At 44.6% G+C, this 24,932-nt stretch overlaps 1 protein-coding gene across 2 annotated transcripts in view; it reads left to right on the top strand.

The window, feature by feature from the left end:
- The first annotated feature begins 220 nt into the window (after positions 1-220).
- LOC134355466 (ETS domain-containing protein Elk-4-like) overlaps positions 221-24,932 on the top strand; it is a 63,548-nt gene continuing 38,836 nt past the window's right edge. Inside the window, exon 1 of one of the 2 annotated variants that reach the window (XM_063065396.1) lies at positions 221-736. The gene's annotated coding sequence lies outside the window, so the exon portion shown is untranslated. The remainder of the gene's footprint in view (positions 737-24,932) is intronic. The other variant, XM_063065395.1, reaches the window with a different exon arrangement.

Below are 24,932 nucleotides of genomic sequence, written 5' to 3'. Positions count from 1 at the left end.
AAGCTACTGACCGGCCGCGAGTCGGCAAATGACAGTGACCTCCACAGTACCATTTCTGTTTAGGCCGATGTGCGTTTGTGTCTCGAGTTTCCATGCTGCGATACGAAACGCCGAGAGTGAAACAGGCGTGTGCGTAGGACAGCGCGGACTCCCGCGGATGTCTGACAGCTCCCAGGAACCGAGGGGGAATCGATCGGAAGGGAGAAAGGGGCGGGGTGGGGGAAAACCTGACAGAAATCGACACAGGGCAGAGCTGTTTTACCGCGTCAGCGAGTGATAGGGGCGATTGCAGAGACCCCTTGTTCTTCTTGACGTTGCGTGAGGAGGGCGAGAAGCAAAGAAGAACAAAAAAAAACGTGGGAGAATCCTTAAAGTGTTGATCCACGCATAATCACCCGCCGCCAGCAGCCTTCTCTTCTTCGCTCCGACACCAGGAAATCCCCGGAGACAGCAGACGTGGTGAAGTTAACAAGCGGACGGGACGAGACATCGACAGGCTTGAAACTGAGCGGTGGGAACTGGGAGACCCGCGCCTCCAGGTCGAAGAGGAAATGCAACCTTTACCCAGAGTCTCTCCTTCTTCTTCCTCTCCACACCCCCAGCCTCCTGCAAAACGACCGGAGAGGCTTTCTCTGTGGCAGTGAACGATACTTTGATTTGATTTTCAACATTGTAAATAGCATGATCACCTTGGAACTGCCGGTCCCAGAATTTCCAGAGACTCGCCGGAGTTGGGGTGAGTGTGTGAGCGTGCGTGTGTGTGTGTGTGTGTGTGTGTGTGTGTGTGTGTGTCTTGTTCTCTCCCCACCCCACCCCCACCCCGCTGTTGCAGTTGTTCGTTTTACAAGATTGTTTATTTTCCTCCTTCTCTTGGTTCTTGTGTATCAAAATTCTTTTTGAAGGGAGCGGGGGAGACAATTGGATTAAAATGTATCGAGCTGGCGGATGTAGCGGGGTCGAGCCCAGCTGTTGACTCCTTGCTTGTGGTGAAGTCGGGAGTTAATTCAAGCGTTGGCAAATGACTGACTAGAAAGCATAAAATAAAGTAAGAGGACGTGGTTGATTTTTATTTATAAATGGGGTTATACTAAACGGTTTAAATTGGCGAGCTAAACTGATAAAGAGAACCGCCCACTCCGATGATTGGGCCTTCTTTAGGCCCGAGTATGGGTCTGCAGGTTTGCGTTTCATCCTGTCGTCTCTTGGTTACTTCCCGAACACCCTCACTTTCCCCAACCCGCCAACTATAAATGAGAGGCTCTCCCTCGTTCTCTCACTGGGGGATCGGATTACGAACTGGTTTAGGAGCTCTGGTGACTCTGAATTTGGCATCCAGCTCGAGGTGGCTCACGCAGAGATTGCTGCTGGAAAATGGGCGTGTGTGGGCACTAGGTGAAGCTGGAAACTGGGCTTTAGTTCCGACGCCTGTCACCCGCCACTCCGCCACACGGATACTCACAGACACACACAGAGATATTCACAGATACACACACACACACACACACACACACAGATACTCACAGACACAAACACGCACACAGGCACATACACACAGAGAGAGACATAATATACAGGCACACACACACACAAACACCCACACACACACACACACACATACACACACGAGCTCAGACACAGGCACGACCATTGCTTCTCAAAAGGCTGGGAGCGCAGCATTTTAGATGCACCTGTGGCAAGGACAACTCGGCATTTATTACTGTCTTTATGTGGGGCGGGGGCGGGGGTGGGGGTGGGAGGATTACATTTTAAGTCACGGACTGATCTGTAAAGGCTGCTTTGCTCTTGATCTAGTGGCGGTGACATTCAGCTCACCCTGGCACTTCGCTGCCCCAGAGGTAGAGGCTTCCAGCCACTTACCGCGAATAACTTGATGAGGTGGGTGGGAGATCGTTCAGAAGTAATGTCAGAAAACAGTGCCAGCAGAGCCGGCGGTTCGATTATTTTCACACCTACACACACATTATTTTTAACAGTATATATCACCATGTTATTTATACACTGGTGATAATAAAATGTAAGTCGTGGATAGACTGCTGGTGACACGGGCAGTCAAAAGAACCATCCCTTGGGTCCACGTATGCCCCACTGGCGCTTGGTAATCTGCTTCCCCTGGTTCAATGTAGCTGCTGACACTTCTACGTCTTAAATGAATAAAGAGCAACAAACGTTCACACACAAGTACAGGAAACATACTGTCCTATTCTCTAACCACGGGTTGTTTTGTTCGTTAGGACAGGGCAAAGTTGTCAATAATTTAGTGGTTTGTAGAGCAATTGTGTTTTGTTAGTGCTCGTGATAGGGTGACGCCAGATGTGAGAGCGAGTTGAAGAGGGAAGAAATTGGTTGATCAAATTCGGATTTAGATTTATGAATCACACATAATGCGTCGTTTGTGTTAACCACCAACACTGTACTGTACACTCAAGGCCGTGCTGGAATTGTCGCCACACAATCTCACGCCAACAGAGCACGTCAGAGGAACAACACAAGCAACAGCAAACAACCGACTAACAGGCCTCCAATCTCAGGACCAGTCACCTCTGAGCCTCCAGTCCTTTGCCTCGGATTCTCAGATGCGCAGACACTGGGCCTCCAACTTCGGATTTCGCACCAGTCATGGGTTTGATCATCGGACCGCAACTTCCCGACTGGCGCGGACCTCCGATCCCGGGGTCTCAGGCCCTCGTGACTCCTTTGGGCCCCTGCCGATGGACATGCTGACTTCAGTGTACAATCTTCAGGCTTTTGCCTCTGGTAGATCATTTAGTCAACGGATCTGCTTGGCTCTCCAATTAGATCATGTTTGTTCTGTTTCTCAACGTGTTCTGGTCTGTAAGTCATAATATCTTTATCTAAGGTGAGAGGAGGAAAAATTAGGGCGAGATGTCAAATGTAGTGTTTTTTTTAACACGGCGATGAGTGCCTGGAAAACATTGCCTGGGATGGTGCTAGAGGCTGATACGATAGAGACATTTAAAAGACACAAGGGTTAAAAAGAAATGGAGGGTCCTGGGGTGTATAGGAAAGAAGATTATGGAGAGTAGTTTTATGTTGCTTGACACAGCATTGTGGAACAACAGGACTGTGCTGTATTGCTCAATGTTCTAACAAAGCAAAATCTAGCAATCTCAGTAATTTTTTTAATTGATATACAGCATGGGATAGTCCCTTCCAGCCCTTTGAGCTGCACCACCCAGCAACCCTCCAATGTAGTCTGAGCCTAATCATGCAGCAATTTGCAATTGACAATTAACCTCCCAACCAGTATGTCTTTGGACTGTCTGAGGAAGCATATGTAGTCACGGGGAAAACATACAAACTCCTTACAGGAAGTGGCAGGAATTGAACCCAGGTCACCTGTACTCTAAAGTAGTTGAGCTAACCACCACACTACCCTGCTTCATTGCTTTGGGAGAGAATGGCATTTTCCACTACTCCCCATGTGATATCAGGGCTGCACCCGCTGATTCTTCCCGTGCAGGCACCTCCCAGACTCCACCCAGGTAATAGGATTCACCTGCCACTCGCTCCAGACTCATCACCTGCAGCACATTTAACCCCGGTTCTCATCCAGAGTCCTCAGTCACTCATCGAACCGGGGCCTCGAGCTTTCACTCTCCCTGCCTAAAGTTTACATGGTTCCCCGTCATGTTTAGTTTCTCTTCTGCCTTGGTTGGTGGCCCCTCGTGGCTTATCGTTTTGCGGTCTATTATTGAAGTTATCGTTCACTGCTGAACCGTCCCCGCTGCTCTGATTTTGCTCCAAACCTCCTCTGTATTTCCTGACAGATGAAGTTGCATAGAGGAACAGATTACAGATCTATACAGGACATAAACAGGCCCTTCCCACCAACCACCAATCACCCATTTAGATTATATTTCTGTTTTATTCACCCCACATTCTTATCAACTCCTCCCACTCTGCTGGACATTAGAGATGATTTCCAGCGGCCAAGTGGGAGGGAACTGGAGTACCCGGGGAAGGTCCACACAATCACAATGAGGACGTGTAAGTTCCACACAAACGGGAGCAGCAGTCAGGTTTGAACCTGTATCACTGGAGTTGTGTGGGAGCAGCCCAGCTCAGTTGTAGCAGAATACCACCCTGGAGTGCCTCATGAGCACCATCAGTGCAGTTGATGTGCGTGAATGCAGTAGAACAGCATAATGGGTGACTGGGAGAAATTCAGAGTTCAGCAGAGGAGGACAAAGGGCTTAATTAGGAAGGGGAAAAAAGATTATGAGAGAAAACTGGCGGGGAACATAAAAACGGACTGTAAAAGCTTTTATAGGTATGTAAAAAGGAAAAGACTGGTAAAGACAAATGTAGGTCCCCTGCAGACAGAAACAGGTGAATTGATTATGGGGAGCAAGGACATGGCAGACCAATTGAATAATTACTTTGGTTCTGTCTTCACTAAGGAGGACATAAATAATCTTCCAGAAATAGTAAGGGACAGAGGGTCCAGTGAGATGGAGGAACTGAGTGAAATACATGTTAGTAGGGAAGTGGTGTTAGGTAAATTGAAGGGATTGAAGGCAGATAAATCCCCAGGGCCAGATGGTCTGCATCCCAGAGTGCTTAAGGAAGTAGCCCAAGAAATAGTGGATGCATTAGTGATAATTTTTCAAAACTCGTTAGATTCTGGACTAGTTCCTGAGGATTGGAGGGTGGCTAATGTAACCCCACTTTTTAAAAAAGGAGGGAGAGAGAAACCGGGGAATTATAGACCGGTTAGCCTAACGTCGGTGGTGGGGAAACTGCTGGAGTCAGTTATCAAGGATGTGATAACAGCACATTTGGAAAGCGGTGAAATGATCGGACAAAGTCAGCATGGATTTGTGAAAGGAAAATCATGTCTGACGAATCTCATAGAATTTTTTGAGGATGTAACTAGTAGAGTGGATAGGGGAGAACCAGTGGATGTGGTATATTTGGATTTTCAAAAGGCTTTTGACAAGGTCCCACACAGGAGATTAGTGTGCAAACTTAAAGCACACGGTATTGGGGGAAAGGTATTGGTGTGGGTGGAGAATTGGTTAGCAGACAGGAAGCAAAGAGTGGGAATAAACGGGACCTTTTCAGAATGGCAGGCGGTGACTAGTGGGGTACCGCAAGGCTCAGTGCTGGGACCCCAGTTGTTTACAATATATATTAATGACTTGGATGAGGGAATTAAATGCAGCATCTCCAAGTTTGCGGATGACACGAAGCTGGGTGGCAGTGTTAGCAGTGAGGAGGATGCTAAGAGGATGCAGGGTGACTTGGATAGGTTAGGTGAGTGGGCAAACTCATGGCAGGTGCAATTTAATGTGGATAAATGTGAAGTTATCCACTTTGGTGGCAAAAATAGGAAAACAGATTATTATCTGAATGGTGGCCGATTAGGAAAAGGGGAGGTGCAACGAGACCTGGGTGTCATTATACACCAGTCATTGAAAGTGGGCATGCAGGTACAGCAGGCGGTGAAAAAGGCAAATGGTATGCTGGCATTTATAGCGAGAGGATTCGAGTACAGGAGCAGGGAGGTACTACTGCAGTTGTACAAGGCCTTGGTGAGACCACACCTGGAGTATTGTGTGCAGTTTTGGTCCCCTAACCTGAGGAAAGACATCTTTGCCATAGAGGGAGTACAAAGAAGGTTCACCAGATTGATTCCTGGGATGGCAGGACTTTCATATGAAGAAAGACTGGATGAACTGGGCTTGTACTCGTTGGAATTTAGAAGATTGAGGGGGGATCTGATTGAAACGTATAAGATCCTAAAGGGATTGGACAGGCTAGATGCAGGAAGACTGTTCCCGATGTTGGGGAAGTCCAGAACGAGGGGCCACAGTTTGAGGATAGAGGGGAAGCCTTTTAGGACCGAGATTAGGAAAAACTTCTTCACACAGAGAGTGGTGAATCTGTGGAATTCTCTGCCACAGGAAACAGTTGAGGCCAGTTCATTGGCTATGTTTAAGAGGGAGTTAGATATGGCCCTTGTGGCTACGGGGGTCAGGGGGTATGGAGGGAAGGCTGGGGCGGGGTTCTGAGTTGGATGATCAGCCATGATCATAATAAATGGCGGTGCAGGCTCGAAGGGCTGAATGGCCTACTCCTGCACCTATTTTCTATGTTTCTATGTTTCTATGAAACCACTGACTATGAATGTACAGAATGAAAAGGCATTGAATAATTTATTCTTGTAAATAATTTTTTTTATTATGAATGAAGTTTTTTTTTAAATCAGCTCTGCTGTAATACCGCCCTGTGAAGTTGGACAGGTTAGGCGTGTATCCACTCGAGTATAAAAAGGTGAGAGCGGGAAGGCTAAAAGCAACTGGTTGAGGGCGGCTGGTTCATTGAGTGTACAAGGACTGCGGACGAGAACTGGGGTTAAATAGGCTGCAGGTGATGAGGCTGGAACGGGTGGCCGGTGAATCCTATTAGCTGGGTGGGGTTTGGGAGGTGCCTGCATGTTGGAATATCTGAGAAACCTTTGAGTGAATGGCTGTGGAGAGGATGCTTCCTCCTGTAGGAGAACCTGATAATAAAGGACCTCTGGTGTTTCACAAATAAGAGGCCTGCCGTTTAAGATGAATGAAGAAAGATATCTACCTGAGGGTTATGACTATGGAACTTCCTTCTTCAAAGGGCTATGGATGTCAAGCCTTTGTTGAAGTTAGACACGTGTTGATAGATTCATGATAAGCATGGGGATGAAAGGTTACCATGGGCAGGATTGAGCTCACAAGCTGACTATTAATTGAGGGTCAAAAAATAAAACAAACTGCTGATGGAACTCAGTAGGTCTGGTAGCATTGGTGGAAGGAACTAGACAGTCATAGATATGGGCTGACCACTCATCCATCCAAATCCTGGCTGTTCTGCCGAGTTTTGCCAGCAGTTTGCTTTTTGCTTCAGATTCCAGCATCTGCAGTATCTCTTATATAAACAAGCTGGCTGAAAGGGTTCATTAGCCTACTCCCAATCATAATTTCATTCAAATTCTCTGTCATGGACATACATACCCAGGATGTAAATACCATAAAAATAAACTTTTTTTCCAGCAGCAGCACAATACTTAACAAACATATGTTAAAATTAACATAAATTATACATACCTTACACAACAAACTAACCATAATAACGTTATTGTGAGTTGAGAGAAGAGGTGGCATTAAGGTTTTACAAGTCAATTTGAAACATAGGCATAATGGGTTGGTGTTGAATCTTGAGGTGGGGGTGGGGGTTCTTCAGGCTCCTGCATCTCCTGCCCAGTAGCAGCATCGAGAAGAGGGCATGGCCCAGGTGGCAGTGGTCCTTCCTGTTGCCTTCCTCGAACATTGCCTCTTATACAGAGGTTCCCAGCCTGGGGTCCACAGAACCCTTGCTTAATGGTGTTGGTCCATGGCATAAAGAAGGTTGGGGCTCCCTGCTCTTGTAGGTGTCCTTGATGGTGGGGAAAGCTGGGCCTCTGATGGAAAAGGCTGAGTCCACCACTCCCTGTAACCTCTCGCACTGGAGTTTCTTTACCAGGCTGTGATGCAACCAGTCATGGTCTCTGCCCGAAATGTCGACTGTATCTCTTCCTTTTCATGCTTGAAATTCCAGCATCTGCAGATTTCCTCGTGTTTTCATTTTTAGAATGCTTTTTCACTTCTGCAGAAGGCTGTCAGAGGCTTCAATGACATGTCAAATCTCCTTAAGCTTCGAAGAAAGTAGAGATTCTGGTGTGCCTTGTTCATGGTTGCATCTCTTGGATTCAGCGTTATGGGTGTGCCCTGTTGTTTCGATTTCTTCCAATGCTTTCTCCCTTTAGAGCAGGGGTTCCCAACCTGGGGTCCACAGACCCCTCAGTTAATGGTAAGGGACACAACATAAAAAAGGTTGGGAACCCCTGCTTTAGAACATAGAACATACAATAAAACAGTACAGCACAGTGCAAACCCTTACGCCCACAATATTGTGGCTGACCCTTTAACCTACTCCTAGATCAATCTAATTTTCTCCCCCAGTGCATTATTTTAAACAACGTACTTGTCAACCTAAACTTGAGGAAGCACAAACCCCCTAGGATCATTGTAGTGAATTTTCTCATTGCCATTTTATTTAGCAGCAGAAATCTTAAGCCTAAAGTGAGATGTGATGTCACAAAGCTCTACTTCTTCACATGTGGAGGAGTGGAACTCTGGAACGTGCTTTCTGCGCTGTAAAGGACTAAAGGCAGTATGACAATTTTATGGCACTGCTGTTCTAACTGAACTGTTGAATTGCTGAATTGGTCAATGAAAAATGTTTATTCTGAACATCCACCCTTGCTTGCTACTTGTCTCCTGCCACCTTTATCGCGCCACTTGAAGAGTAAAATGAAATTAATTAAATATGTTAAGTGTATGCAAACAACTATACAATCTTAACACACCAAGTTGCATTAGTTACCTGCTGATGTACATCAGCATCCGTTCACAAGTTACTTCATGATGTTGACCCTTCCAACTCAGTAATCACCTACAAGTGCTCCCCCCATTTCCAGCGTCATGCAGTCAAACAGCACACAAGGGAGCCCTTTGGCCCTTCAAGTCCATGCCATCTACTAAAGACAAATTTGCACTAATCCTATTAAATATTTCTGATGGAAAATAATCAATATCAAACAAATAAATTGTTCTCCTTTCATAGAAGCTGCCTGACAAGGTGATTATTTCCAGGATTTTTTGTTTTATTTATAATGGTCAAATGTGATTAATTTTGACACCTGTGGCTGCAGAGACAAGGGACAGTGAGAATTGTAGGCACAATAGGACTTAATTTAGTTTCTTACAATGAGGCACTCTGTCACAATCTAAGACAAGATGAATTGCTGATTTGACTTATTGTGCTAACTCCTGATAATCATTAGTTCCTCCAAGGTGTGGTTGATCATTCCGGTAATATTTTTATTTTATTTATTGATTTATGTTATTTTACGTAGGGGATACAGTGTGGAATAGGCCCTTCTAGCCCTTTGAGCTGTGCTGCCCAGTAACCCCGAATTAACCCTAGCCAAATCACAGAACAACTTAAAATGACCAATCAACCAACTAACCCACTAACTGGTACACCTTTCGACTGGGGATGAAACCGGAGCACCCAGAGGAAACCCACGTATTCCATGGGTACAAACTCCTTACAGGTGACATTAGAAAGGAAATCCGAACTCTGACGCCCCTGGCTGTAATAGCATTGCGCTAACCACTGTGTTACTCTGGCACCCGGGAGGAATGATCGGATGTCTTGACCTTCACTCCTTGCCTTTGGTCACAATATCTTAATTGTTTTCTGATCTCTCAAATGTTCACCTAGGCTCTGTTTGCAGGGAGAATTTGGTAACCCGTTTTTTTGAACTCTTGGGCTCTGGCCAGTCTCTTAACACACTGACCCAGATATATGTCAGTGCGACCTTAATGCAACATTGGTAGTTTTATGTCAGCTGCAGTTTAGTTGCTTCTTACTGAGCAAGACCAGATTTATATAGCATTCTTCATTGATATTCTCATGCTTCATAGACAATTTGATACTTTTGAGATCTTTTCACTGTTGTAGAGAAAAATCAGGGTTTAGAGACTCAAGCAAAGCATTTAGGTGGCAATTGAATTCTGCTTGGTTGGATGAGACCTCAACATTGGGCCAACTTGATGTCCTTCTGACAAATGGTCTTCGACCTGAAACATTAACTGTTTCTTTTCCCACAGATGCTGTCTGACCAGCTGAGTGTTCCTGATATTTTCTGCTTTGATTTCAGATTTCTCCAGTTGTTTTAATTTTCATTTCTTGGTACTACCATACACTGTCCTATTTTTCTCTTTCTCTGCCTCTCTATCTCTCTTTCTCTCTCCTCTCACCACCCCTCCACACATACACACAGTTGATTCGGGATTAGACAATAAAGTACACACTGCAGCTGCCTGGCTTGTCTTCATTACTGTGCAGTGTTCCACATGAATGCAAACTCCTGGAAAAATATTGCATTGAGTTTTCCTCAGCTGCACCAGGCAAATAGTATAAATAGCAACTCCAGCCTGCAAAACTAAATCTATTTATGCGAACATTGATTTACTTGAGAAACGTGTGCTAATGCTTTGGGATGTATAATAAAATATTAAAACACCCATCTGGATATCTACCTGTCAAACTCTCCCTCTCTGTGTGCCTTTCTTCTTTCTTGCTCCCTCTTTCTGTCTGTGCATATCTTTTTCATTTCCCTTCTCAGCCACTCTAACTGTGTGTAGACATCACCTTCTCTGTCATTTTTTCCTCTCTCCTTCACCCTTAGACCCTCACTCTTACTCTTTGTCACTCTCTTCCTCCATATTTCAACTGAGGTTAAAAAGTGTGCTTCAACAAACCAGTTGAGTTGTGATTCATTTTATTGCAAAGCTTGTTTCACAGAAACATCGAGCTTGTTTTGTTCTCAAAAAGCAAAATTCTTCTGACAGAAGTTTATAAAATTGTGAGAGGCATAGGTAGGATAACAGAAAAAATCTTTTTTTTCCCCAGAGTGAAAAAATGTCAGATAGAGGAGGACATGCTTTTAAATCTGGTTCCCACCTTGGGGGTCCAAGAACTGCTCAGTTAATGGTAGGGGTCCATGGCATAAAAAAGGTTGGGAACCCCTGATTTAATGTGCGAGGAGCGAAGTTTAAAGATGTGCAGGGCAAGTTTTTTTTACAAGGGTAGGTGCCAGGAGCGGGATGCCAGGGATAGTAGTGGAAGCAGATAAAATGGTAGTGATTAAGAAGACTTATATGCACCTAGAGTCAGGAAGCGAGCAAGCAGCATCATTGTAGACCCATCACACCCTGGAGATCACCTGTTCCAACTCCTTCCTTCTGGCAGGCGCTTTAGATCACTGTATGCCAGGACAAATAGGTACAAGAACAGTTTCTTTCCGTATGCCATCAGTCTTATGCATACTTGAATTTTAGTCTATTATAAACCAAGTCCACCTGTACATACACAGGTATACTTCATTGTATATAGTTCATGATTATTTGCACTATTGTTTTGTTTGCTTTTTGATACTGTACAGCGAGAGCTCAGGGAAACCGGCATCCAATTCCCTGTATGTGTCCACATACTTTGCGATAATAAAGGATTCTGATTGTGACTTTAGGTGGACGGATCAATATACAGGCAATGGAGGGATATGGATCAGGTGCAGCTAGAAGAGATTTAATTTAATTTGCCGTTGTGTTCAGTGCAGATACGACGGGCTGAAGAACCTCTTGTGGTGCTGCACCATTCTATGTTCTAAGTTGTGACTGAGGCTAGTAAGGTCATCATTATGAGGCTTATTGGAGTAAAGTGCATTAGAAGCTGAAAATCTGAACTAAAAACAGCAGATCTCGCAACGTCGGGGGGAAAGAAATAACTGATGTTTTAGGTTAAGGATTCTTCATCGTAACTGGAAATGTGAGCAGGCGATCAGTTACAGAGAAGGCTGCAGAGAGTGAGACCAAGTTTCCTTGGTTAACCTTGAGAAGCGGGTGGGGAGTTGGGAGTGGCAAAGGTGCTTTTAGGAAGGGATCTCCCAAGATATTGACCCAGTGATCATGAACGAAGCTATGGTCAATGCACACTTCAGTCAGGATAGTGTGTGATTTGTCCTTGCTTTCTTATTGGAGGCCTGGAGTAACACACACAAAATGCTGCAGGAACTCAGCCAGTCAGGCATCATCTAAGGAGAGGATTAATGTGTCAGCGTTCGAGGCCTGTGCAGTCCCGCAGTGCTGATGAAGAGCCTCGGCTTGAAACGTTGACTCTTCATTCCTCTCCGATCCTCCAGTATTTTGGGTGTTACTCTGGACTTCCAACATCTGCAGAATCTCTTATGTTTATGGACAGGAGTATGTTCTGCAATAAACCGAGATGCAAGGTGTGTCTGTATTTGCTCCTTGTCCTCTGAAGTAGTTTCTTGGTTAGAAGGACTTGGTTACTCTTAACCTCCTATCTCTCTGCTCAGCGATGCTGTGCTCTGCACTCAGTAACTTGGAAAGCCAGCAAAAGCTGTTCCACAGCTTCTACAACCCAGCAATTCAAATAAGAACTAACCTGTAGGAACAAGTTGCTGCTCAGTCTTTGTATCTTTAGTTAGTGGGTTATACAACATTCCTTCATTTCTATCTTGCATTTGAACTCTACTACTTCCACATGCTTCGTACTCACTAGAACCCATCCATCTGATTGCACACACTCTACGCCATTCACCTCCCTCCCCTCTCAGACACGGTACACCATCCATCTTCTCACCCCCTACACACTCTGTGCTCACTTGTCGAGGTGCCAGGGGAAATTTCAAAGGGACCTGAGGGGCCACTTTCTCCACACACAAGGTGGTGGGCAGCTGGAATGAGCTGCCAGAGGAAGTGGGAGAGGCGGGTACAGCCACAATGTTTAAATGACATTTTGAGGGCCACTTAGGTCGGAATGCTTTAAAGGGATTTGGGATAAATGCAGGGAAATGTGGAAAGCTCAAATAACCCATTTAGGCTGCCTGGCTGAAGTGGGCTGAAGGGCCTGTTTCTCTGCTGTATGACTCCATAATTATTGCCCATTTTCTCACGTTCAATGCATTATCCATTTCCCTAATAGTCACATTCACATTTTACTCCATCTATCTATCTGCCCTCTCGTGCTTACACAATCCAGCTCTGTTGAGTGACGCTGTTTGCTCTGAATTCCATTTTCATCAGCATTCCAAAGACAATAAGGAGTCTAACCATGTCCCCTTAAAATATAATGGATTAGCATTATTAAAAACCCTAACCCTGATGTATTGGTCACCACTGAGTAGAAATTGAAATTGATCAATTATCTACAAACTGAGGTAACACTATGAGGGGTATAGATAGGGTAAATGCAAGCAGGCTTTTTTCGCTGAGGTTGGGTGTGACTAGGGTTGGAGGCCATAGGTTAAAAGTGAATTATGAAATATTTGAGGAACCCAAGGGGGAACAACTTCACTCAGAGTGTAGTGGGAGTGTGGAACAGAGGAAGTGGTGGATTTGGGTTCGATTGCAACATTTAAGTTTGGATACGTACACGGATGGGAGAGATATGCAGGGCTATGGTCCAGGTGCAGGTCGATGGGGCTAAACAGAATAATAGTTCAGCATGGCCTGGATGGGCCGAGGGACCTGATTCTGAGCTGTATGACTTCTTTAACTGAAGATCATGAGATGAATTTTCTGCAATGAGTCACTTGCTTCTTGAACCTCCAAAGACAAGCAGAGAGAATCAAGAGTTTGAAGTACTGTCTGCTTGCTTGGGATGAGGCCACCCTATATGTAGTCACACACATAAAATGCTAGAGCCACTCAGGAGGTCAGTTAGCATCTATGGAAGAAATTGAACAGTCAATGCTTCAGGCCAGATCACTGAGCTCGTCCAGCATTTTGTGAGTGTGAATCAAGGTTTTCACCCTCTGCAGGATCTCTGTAGTCAAGAAGATTGGGACGCTCAAGAATTGGAGATGGATTGATCACCATCCAAGCCAAGCCACAACACTAAACATCCTTTCACAAAGCCATCATGAGTTGCTTGGTTTCTACTGTCCTAATTTGGACATTTATCACTTTTTCCTTGTCTCTGGATCAATATCCAAGAAAACAAAAATCCTCCACAACTTGATCTGCAGCCACAGGAGAATGCCAATCACTGCCAACTTCCTGATGACAGAGATGAAAATAGATTCTAATATTGCATGAAATGGCTACTTCTGGACAATGATAAAATAACATAATAAATCTGGAGCTGTCTACTAATTCAAATAAAAAGTATTTGTACTGCCTGGCAAAATAGATTTACTCAATATTCAAGCAGTAAATAGATGGCAATGAAGGATACTTGAATGGGTTTTGGTGCTGACCACACAGTATTAACATTGGCACAGTTGGCGATTGTCAGTGAATGATCCTGGAAATGGAAGGGTTAACATAACAGGAGCATTTGACGACTCTGAGTCTGTACTCACTGGATTTTAGAGGAAGGAGAGGGGATCTATCGAATATTAAAAGGCCTGGATAGAGTGGACTTGGAGAGGATGATTCCCATCGCAAGGGAAGTCTAGGACCAGAGAGCACAGCCCCAGAGTAGAAGAACATCCCTTTAGAACAGAGATGAGGAGTTATTCCTTCAGCTGGGGGGCGGGGGGTGATGATTCTGTGGAACTCATTGCCACAGAGTGCTGCAGAGCCCAAGTCATTGCGTAATATTTAAAGCAAAGATTGACAGATACTTGGTTATTGGGGAGAAGGCAGGAGAATGGGGTTGAGAGGGATAATATATCAGCCATGATGGAATGGCAGAGTAGACTGGAATATCCCAGTTCTGTTCTTATGTTTCATGGTCTTAATGTCTTATGTTTTATGAATGCAGTACTTCTCTCTCTCCAGATTTTATCAAACTTGTGGAATTTAGATGCCATTCCAAATGATTCAATCTGTTGCCCATCCCTCCCCACAACCCTCTAAAGTTTGAACCTAGAGTAATTTCCTTATTCACTTACAACTGATTTTGCTTACATTTGATGTATCAACTTTTAAACTTTGGCATTCAAATCAGTGTCAATTTTGTGATAGTTGTGTTTATATGTGAAGGATATTCTGTAGCTAAATTGGCGTGGTCTCTTGTATCTTAAGTGGCCACACTCAGTAGCCACTTTATTAGGCATTATCGGTACAGGAGGTACCTAGTAAAGTGGCCACTGAGTGTACCTTTGAGGTTTTCTGCTGCTGTAGCCCATCCACTTCAAGGTTCAACATGTTCTGTGTTCAGAGAGCTCTTCTGCACAACTGTATTGTAACACGTGGTTATTTGAGTTATTGTCACCTTCCTGTCAGCTTGAACCAGTCTGGCCATTCTCCTCTGACCCCTCTCACTAACAAGACATTTCCACCCAGAGAACTGCCACTCACTGGATGAGTGCCCTCCTACTCGTATCCCACCTGTTATTTATTTATATGCACACATTCTTTTTCTCACTCTCCTTTTTCTCCCTCTGTCCCTCTCATGATACCCCTTGCCCATCCTCTGGGCTTTAATCCCCCCTCCCCCTTTTCTTTCTCCCTAGGCCTTCTGTCCCATGATCCTCTCATATCCCTTTTGCCAATCAACTATCCAGCTCTTGGCTCCATCCCTCCCCCTCCTGTCTTCTCCTATCATTTTGGATCTCCCCTTCCCCCTCTCAAATTTCTTACTAGCTCTTCTTTCAGTTAGTCCTGACGAAGAGTCTCGGCCCGAAACGTCAACTGTACCTCTTCCTAGAGATGCTGCCTGGCCTGCTGCGTTCACCAGCAACTTTGATGTGTTTTGTTTTTCGCAGCTTTCCATGTAAGCGCTTAAAGAATGTTGCGTGTGAAAATCCTAAGAGATCAGCAGTTTCTCAGATACTCAGTTACGGTTAAGTCTCATACAGTAAATGGCATTTCTTCCCCATTCTAATGTTTGGTCAGAACAACAGCTGAACCACTTGACCATGCCTGCATGCTTTTGTGCATTGAGTTACTGCCATATGATTGGCTGATTAGATATTTGCATTAACGAGTGGGTGTATAGGCATACCTAATCAAGTGACCACTGAGTGTAAGTTGTGGAGAAGCAAGTGATGGTGGTTTTTGAGCAGGGATTTCCCAGGGTACCAGTCTTACTGTCTCATTTCTAGGTCTCATAAACAATGTGCCCCGGAGTCAGTACACAGAGACTGAAGCCTGTTCCTGCACATTTCCTTCTCGCTGCTTTGAAAAGCTGCCAGGTTATACAGAGGCTTGTCTGTGCAAGTCCCACCTGCTTTATGTCTAAATGTCATACGTTCTTTTGTAAGAAGCAATCCTGGCATGCGTCCACAGTATGCCTTCCCCTGGTGGGAAGGGGAGGAGCGGGTTAGAGTGAAAGGCAAATTGGGGACAGCAAGAAGGGCTGAGCTTGTTTGACCATCAACACAAGGGCTCGGATGCTGCAAGATGGGAGTGGTAGGCATGGGTTGACTGCCCTTCCTTGTGTGTCGTGAATTTAGAAAGATTTATATTTAATTTTATTTAGAGATACAGCACTGTAGCTGACCCTTCTGAGTCAAAGAGCCCATGTCACCCAATTACACCCCTGTGACCGATTAACCTACTAATCTATGGAATGTGGGAGGAAACCGGAGCACCCAGAGGAAACCCAAGTGGCCTTGGGGAGAACATGCAAACTCCTTACAGACAGTGGCGGGAATTGAACCTGGGTCGTCGGTGCTGCAATTGCGTTACGCTACCGTGCTGCTCAACCCAATTTTGTGATACTCCCAACCCATAAAACTGGATTCCCAGGATTCCTGTGCAATGGAGCTTCATCCTGGCCAAGGCTTTTCCCTTAGGGTATCACACAGTGCAGAAGAGGGACATTCCGCCCATCATACCTGTGCCAGCCCTTTTGAAAGGGCTCTTCAAGCTGTTGCCGTCTCATGGAAGTTAATCTAATTTTCTAGTTTCCTAATGAAAACTCACTGCCAAGTCCACTTCTAGTAATATTTTCTGGAACATTACACTGACCGGCTAAAACTAACAATTCCTTCTCTCCACTTCGGTTCTTCTTACCAATTACCCTTCTGGTTAATTTTCTCTTTCATCTTACAGAGGGTCATAGAGTAATTTAGCATGGAGACAGGCACTTCGGCCCAACTCATCCAAGCTGATCAAAGTGTCCATCCTAAGCTGGGCCCATTTACTTCCCTTTGGTCTCTCTGCCAGCTCATTCCATTTACCCTCTGCATGAGAAGTTGCCCTTCAGATTCATTTTAAATCCAGCCCGCTCTCTGTGCCCTCCAGTTTTCAGTTCTCTTTCCTTGGGAAAACAACTGCAATATTTATGCTCCTCATGATTTTACCACCCCTATAAAAGGGCCATAAGTTGTAAGAGCAGAGTTAGGCCATTTGGCCCATCGAGTCTACTCTGCCACCACTCAATCTCTTATACTCCAAGAAACGGAGCTGTAGCTTGCATAACCTCTTCCTCAAGTCCGGGCAGCATTCTGTCCTGAAGCTGCCATCTTCTGATTCAGATTGAAATTCATTTTGGTTATCACATGTACATGGGAAAATACAGTGAGATGTATTGTTATTGTTAGCAACCAACACAGCCCAAGAATGCGCTGGGGGCAGTGCGCAAGAGCCGCCACACATCCTCGCGCCAACATAGCAACCCACAGTTCTCGACAGACCAATACAGAACACAACAAGCACCGAAATAACAGCAGCAAAAGAAGCCCCTTTTCTCCCTCTCACCCTTCCACACACACGGACAGTCCTCCAACCGTAGGACCGGCATCTGGGCTTCCATCAAGCTTTGGCCTTTGAGCTTCAGCTTCTGGACTTCTGATCAAATTTCAGTATTGACCCCAAACTGGCTGATGACTGGACCTCGATATTCTGCCAAGTTGTCTTGCTAATAGCTGTTTTAGCTATTTGCCCATCTTTTGATGAACTGGCGGAGAGGAGTGAGGGGACAGCATGATCCATCCCTGCCACTTGAGGAGCTTAGTTGCCAACTGGAAACCATTGGGTTGTGACTTGCCTCTCCCTTCCTCTTCCCCAGCCCAGTGACTGCGAGGAAGCAGCAGAATATCGAGTTATTCCAGCCAACGGGGCAAACCCCAAGGATGAAGTTCTATATCTCCTTACACCACAGAAGAGGCTAGTCAGCCCAATTAAAAACAGGAAATTCTGGAAATACTTAGCAGGTCAAGCTGCATCTGTGGATGAGAAATAGAGCTAATGACACTGGATTTCAGCCCATTGTGTCTAAATAAACCCACCGAACAATCTCAGTACTCTGCTAATTTTCCCTCGCATCTTTTCTTAACTCCTCGCACTAGGGACAACCTGCAGTGGTCAGATAACCTGCCAGTCAGCAGTTCATTGGGATGTAGGAGGAAAGAAGAGCATCTGAAGGAAATGCACAGGGTCTCATAGAGAATACACATGCTCTGCCAGAGGCCGAGATTGTTGATACTGTAAAAGTGACAGTGTGTAAACCAGTCTGAGATTTTCCTCATCTATGCCACCTAGGACAAACTTGTAAACTAGAGCCCTGGACTATGACGGAACATCAGATAAATTCCCTGTCGTTTCAGGTTAAGGTATCAGAATGAGAATCAGGTTTATGTCATCGGCATACATCGTGAAATCTGTTGACTTTGCGGCAGCAGTACAATGCAATACATGATCAATATTTTTTTTTAAATCTAAATTACGTTAAGTATATATATGTATATTAAATAGTCAAATGAAGGTAAGTAGTGCAAAGACAGAAATAAAAAAAACAATGAGGTAGTGTTCATGGGTTCAATGCAGAGGTGAAGAAGCCGTCCCTGAATTGTTGAGAGTGTGCCTTCAGGCTTCTGTACCTCCTTCCTGATGGTAGCAATGAGAAGAGGGCATATCCTTGGTGGTGGGGTCCTTGGTGATGGAGCTGCTTTTCAGAGGCACCGCTCCTTGAAGATGTCTTGGGTACCACGGAGGCTAGTATCCATGATGGAGCTGACTAATTTTACAACTGACATCTTAAGAAATTATATATATTAGGATTTACCATATCAAAAGTGTTAAGTCCCAGATACAAGATATCAGATTCAGATTTATTTATTACATGTACTTCAAAACAAACAGTGAAAGGCGTTGTTTGTGCTAACAACCAACACATCCAAGAATGTCACCACACACTCCGTCTCCGACGTAACATGCCTATAATGTTCAACACAACACAGAACGATGAAAGCAACAACAACAGCAGATCAAAACAAGACAACAGTAAAATAAGCTATTTTTTCCTACCCTCATTACACAGGGTTCCAAACCCAGGGACAGGCCATCTCCAGGTCTCCAGTCCTTAGCCCCAGAGATTCAAACTCACATAACTTGGGTTTCCAATGTCCAGTCTCTGGCCTGGACACATAAACTTGCAGATATCAGGTCTCTAATCTCAGTTTCTGGCCTGGACCCTCAGATTTGACCTTCGTGCCTCTACCTCCAGTCTTGGTGACTTACGTTTCTGTAGCACCTCTTGCATCTTTTCAGGAAATCTAAAATGTTTCACATTGCATTGCTTCTACAGTTGAAACAGATCAACAGCCAATTTGTTGTTAGCAGAATGCCATCAAACAATATTTTTTTATGGTTGTGTTAGCAGATAAGTACTGGCCAGGACATTGGGGATGATGCCTACTTTTTACTTAAACATTCAAGGATCTTGCCCTCGCTGGCTGAGCAGACATTTAACTGCCCATCCCTAATTGCCTTGAGAAGCTATGGACTCATTTGCTCACTCAAGGACTGCAGTGGTTGAAGAAGGCAGATCACTTAGTAAGTTTCTATTCTGAGAGATAGCTTCCGCAACAATGGAGCATATCTCTGCATTGTGTGGGAGTGTTAGCCTATGTTTGGCAGTATTCATTGAAACCTATCAAATGTTGAACGGCCTCAATATAGTGGATGCGGAGAGGATGTTTTCCTATGGTGGGGGAGTCCAAGACCAGAGGACAAAGCTTCAGAATAGAGGGCTGTCCATTTGCAATGGAGATGAGGAGGAATCTCTTAAGCCAGAAAGTGGTGCACCTGTGGAATTCGTTGTCGCAAGCAGCTGAGGAGGCCAAGTCATTGGGTATATTTAAGATAGAGGTTGATAGATTGTTGATCAGTCCGGGCATGGGGAGAAGATAGGAGATTGGGGCTAAGAGGGAAAATGGATCAACCATGATGAAATGGCAGCACAGACTCGATGGACCAAATGGCCTAATTCTGCTCCTGTACCTTATTGGCTTATGAAACTAAGGTGGTGATTTATAAAAGTGATCAAGAATATGACTTCCTGTTGGAAAACCACACTTGAGGTCCAGGGGCCATACTTACTTCAGGCTTGTAAGACACAGAAAATTTGTGTCCTTGTAGTACATTCGTAAGTCAGTCAGGCTTTTTCACTTGTGCCATTAGTAAGACTACCTTTTTTATTAAGTTGTTTAATGACCCAAGTTTAAATTCCCATCCGCTGTGACGGGATTCAAGTTATCTTCACGTCAATGTTCCATAATTTGTCTGTTGGCTGACTAACTTCACCAGTTGATTTATGCTAATTCAGTTCACAGAAGTGAGAGTGGAAGTTGGCACTGTAATCAATGCCAATGTAACTTACTTACTGTCTGTTATGTCTCAGGCCTTCCTTCATTGTGTCAGTAGCTTCCTCTCGATTTTCACTGCAGTCAGTTATGCAAGTTCCAGGTGGGGACTCAGGAATACCATCACACTCAGATGTGGAAGGATTCTTCATTGCTGTTTCCTTAACAATTTTGTTTTACCAGTCAGGGTTGTTAGCCCTGAGCGGACCTCCAAATTTGGAGAACCAGTAGACCACTCAATCTGTCCTGTACTCTTTGACCTGCTTAGCATGGGTGACCCTACCAAGAGCCAAAGCATAAAGCACTGACTCCATCCTACACAGTTCTCCACTCAAGCCTCCAAACCATGTTAATTGATACCTGTACCAATTGAAAGTCTTTGGAGGAACAAGAAACAAGTCACTCATTGCAGAATGTTCATCTCATGATCTACAATTTTCAATTCAGTTTGAAGATAATTGGTCAATTTAAATTTCAACTCAGAGGTGACCTCCAGCATACCAAAACATCAGGGTTTAGGGTTTTCATAAAGCTAATCCACTACATTTCAAGGCAAGATGATTACACTCACTGTATCAATAATCAAAACCAATTTATGAAAGTGATCAAGAATCTGCCTTCTTGTTGGAAAGCCCTGAAAGAGATTTATTAATGTGCAAAAGTCTTAAGAACATATATATAGCTAGGGTGCCTAAGAATTTTGCTCAGTACTGTATATTATGTCTTTCCAGTTACCAAATATCACTTAATTCTACTCAGCTGATAAAAAGTTTAATACTCTCATTTCTGTTTCTCAGCCAACTTCCTATTTTAATCAATATACAGTACTGTGCAAATGTCTTAGCTATATATTTGTGTTTAAGACTTCTACACAGAACTGTATCTTGCAGGGGAATAAATCTGTTCTTGTTACTGAGTTTTCTATCCCACACTAATTAGTTTGATGCCTAACTAGTGTTCTGCAAATGCTGTTAAACCATTCTGTTTTCCAATCGTTTGTAATGGCTCAGGGAAAATGCTACCACGTCCTTCTGAAATAACTAGGAGATGAGTGATGATTACCAGCTTTGAGGTGTTGCTAGCATATTGAGGGTGAATTGGAACAGGGATCAATTCTTCATTGCCTGGCACTGATTCCCACTTACTATAGGAAACAAGCATCTTTCTTGAGCAAAGATGAGGTAAGGTGGAAAAGAAAAAGTAATAAATCAGGACGTTAAAAGTAAGGGTTCATGGACTCCTTGGTTAATGGTAAGGCTCCATGGCATAAAAAAAGATTGGGAACCCTTGCTATAAAGAGAGCAAGAGTTGAGAAGTCTCCATCTGGGTAGCTTCCAACCTGATGGCATGAACATTGATTGAACATTTTTTTTCAAACTTATGGTAATAGCCCCCCACCCCCCACCATTTCCCATTCACTTTAACGTCTCTCACCTTATCCTTGCCTGCCCATCGCCCCCCTCTGGTATTCCTCCTTCTTTTTCTTTCTTCCATGGCCTTCTGTCCTCTCCTATTAGATTCCCACTTCAACAGCCCTGTATCTCTTTCACCAATCAATTCCAGCTCTTTACTACATCCCTCCCCCCTCTCACTTTCACCTATTACCTTGTGTTTCTCACTCCCCCCACCTTTTAACTCTGAGTCCTCAACATTTTTTCTCCAGTCCTGCTGAAGGGTCTCGGCCCGAAACGTCGACTGCACTCATTTCCATAGGTAGTGCCCGACCTGCTGAGCTCCCCCAGCATTTTGTGTGCGTTGCTTGGATTTCCAGCATCTGCAGAATTTCTTGTCTTTTTGGGAAGGATTATCTTCCTAATGCTGGCTGGATGGCTCAATTTTCACTGTGTACTCCCTCTCCGACTGCCGCACCCAGTCAAAGTCTTTAGTTTTTTTGTTTTGAATGTCATTTTTATTACCAGTACGTTAAACATTTCAGGAAGATGAAAAGCACACCTTTGCCTCCAGGAGTATTTTTGGGTGCCACTGCCCTGGAGATTAATGTTCAATTCCTGGGCACTGTGGAGTGAATCTGTGGGGATTGGCAGCCCCGGGGGAGGCCCTGAATTACAGTTGTTCATTCTGTAAGGAAGAGTCTCAGAGTTTCTTTGCTGAGAGCCCTTGATTTTAAAATTACATTTAACCAATCAGCTGAAACCTTAAGGAGGTCTGTGGTGTCTGACACAGTGGAAGAGAGAAAGGGCACAATACTCCTGCCAGCATGCCACAGCATAGCTTTTTGTTTTGCCCATTCTAAATATAGTTTGGTCATGTTTTCTCGAGTGTCACTAGTACTGGGTGCCAGATATTTGCCCTTGAGCTGTGCAATATTTGAGAATCTGCCAAGCCCTTAAATATCGTCTGTTCTCCCGCTGTTTTATCCAGGACCTTTACTCTGATATAAAGGGTTATTTGAAGGAAATGGATCTGCATGTGTGAAACAGCTGTGGCATTAACCTTGCCAGGACTCTGGAAAGTTCTCTCAGATGTGAGGGTATCTGTGCAGAACAGAAGGAGGAATAATGGGTTGGGATTTAGGTAGTTTTGAGCATAAAACTACCTGAATCACAACCCGCTATTCTTCCATTATCGAGGCCTGGAGTTCGGGATCCTGTCGTCGGTGAGTCAGGGTTCGAAGCCTGGAGTTTGGGATCCCGTTATAGCAGTGACTTGTGCCTGATACTGGAGGTCGATCAGAAGTCCTGAAGTCAGGGCCCGATGGCCAAAGCACCAGGTCAGCGAGTCTGTGAGTCCTTTGGGGAAATTGGAGGCCTGATGTCTGCAAGTTCAATGGAGGCTGAAGGCCTGGAGGTGGCCTGTCCTAGGGTTCGAAGCCCCTCATGTGGTCATGAGATGGTGGGTGGATGGGAGGGAAAGGGGGCCTTGTTTTGCTACGGTTCTGTTGAACATTGCTTTCATGCTGTGTTGGTGCTGGAAAGTGTGCTGACACTTGAATATGCCCCCAGCATATTCTTAGTTTGTGATGGCTGCTGACGCAAATGACACATTTCACTGTATGTTTCGATGTACACGTGATAAATAAATGAATTGGAATCTGAATCAAATACCTGATGTTGCTTGTTAGTAATTTGACATTAATCAAGGCATCTATTTAATCCAATTGTCTTTTATCACACCATTTCGATGGACATCAGAAGCAAAGCAATAGGAAGAATGAGGAAATATAATTAACTGTACATGATGGATGCCTGAGCAAAATCATACTGTTGGAGGAACTCAACAAGTCAGGCAGCATCTGTGGAGGAAAATGTTCAATCAATATTTCAGGTCCTCTAGTCGGAAATAGTAAAGGTGAGATAGCCAGTTTTGAGAGGTGAAGGGAAGGGTTGGGCAAGATAAGTGGATCTGAGTGATTGGCAGATGGAGTAAGGTGGGGGAGGCCAGGGTGGAGATAATGGGGGAGGCTGGGAGGTGAAAGCTGGAGGCAACAAAATGCTGTAGATGATGGGATATGATAGGAAAGGAAGGTGATTGGAACCAAATAAGGGAGGTGGTGGGAGGGGTGTGTGGGTGATGGGCAGATGAAGTTGGTGGGAGAGGGGAAAGAAAGCAGGTGATAAGGAGATGGGGATAGATGTGCAGGAGCAACACACACAAAATGCTGGGGCAACTCAGTGTTGATTGTTCACTCCTCTCCATGGTTGCTGCCTGACCAACTGAGTTAATCCAACGCACTGTGTATGTTGCTTGAGATTTCCAGCATCTCTGGAGTATGCGGTTTCATCAGACCATAGAGACTTCTTCCGGCTGACTTCAGAGTCTCCCATGTGCCTTCTGGCAAAATCTAGATGAGATTTCATGTGAGTTTTTTGCAACAGCGGCTTTCTCTTTGCCACTCTCCCATAAAGCTGCAACTGGTGAAACATGTGGGCAACAGTTGTATACACAGTCTCTCCCATCTCAGCCACTGAAGCTTGTAGCTCCTCCAGAGTTGTCACAGGACACTTGGTGGCCTCCCTCACTAGTTCCCTTCTTGCATGTTCATTCAGTTTTTGAGGACGTCCTGCTCTAGGCAGATTTACAGCTGTGCCATATTCTTTCCATTTCTTGAGGATTAACTTAACTGTACTCCAGAAGATATTTAGTGACTTATGAGTATTCTTGTATCTGTCTTCTGACTTGTGCTTTACAATAACATTTTCGCAGAGTTGCTTGGAGTGTTCTTTTTTCTTCATGGTGCAGTTTTTGTCAGGATACTGACTCACCAGCAGCAGGACCTACCAGATACAGGTGTACTTCTACTACAATCAATTGAAACACCTTGACTGCACATGGATGTTGGGAATGATGAAGGTGGTGTGCCGCAGGTGCGGTGTGGGTCAGGTGGGAGAGAAGGAGTGCCAGGGTCGAGGATTGGCACGAGTGCAGACACACCCAGTCCTGAGACACCAGGCAAGATTATTTGATTCCAAACAATTGGTTTATTGACCATTACAGAACATCTCATCTGTGCTTCCTGCTCCCTCCCCTCTTGCTTCCCCTTTTCCTATCCATGATTCCCCTCTCCCTACCCGTTTCCCACTCTCAGTCCACAATAGAGACCCATATAAGAATCAGGTTTATCATCACTCACATAAGTCATGAAATTTGTTTCTTTTTACAGCAGTGCAGTGCAATATATAAAATTGCTACAGTACTGCACAAACATCTTAGTCACCCAAACTATGCATATGTCTCGATGCATACACGATAAATAAATCTGAATCTCTTAGGTACATGCTGA

Source organism: Mobula hypostoma, chromosome 13, assembly GCF_963921235.1.
Source record: "Mobula hypostoma chromosome 13, sMobHyp1.1, whole genome shotgun sequence".
Classification (NCBI taxonomy): Eukaryota; Metazoa; Chordata; class Chondrichthyes; order Myliobatiformes; family Myliobatidae; genus Mobula; species Mobula hypostoma.
Note: the sequence above shows the minus strand (reverse complement) of the source record. Positions and strands in the feature narration are given on the sequence as shown.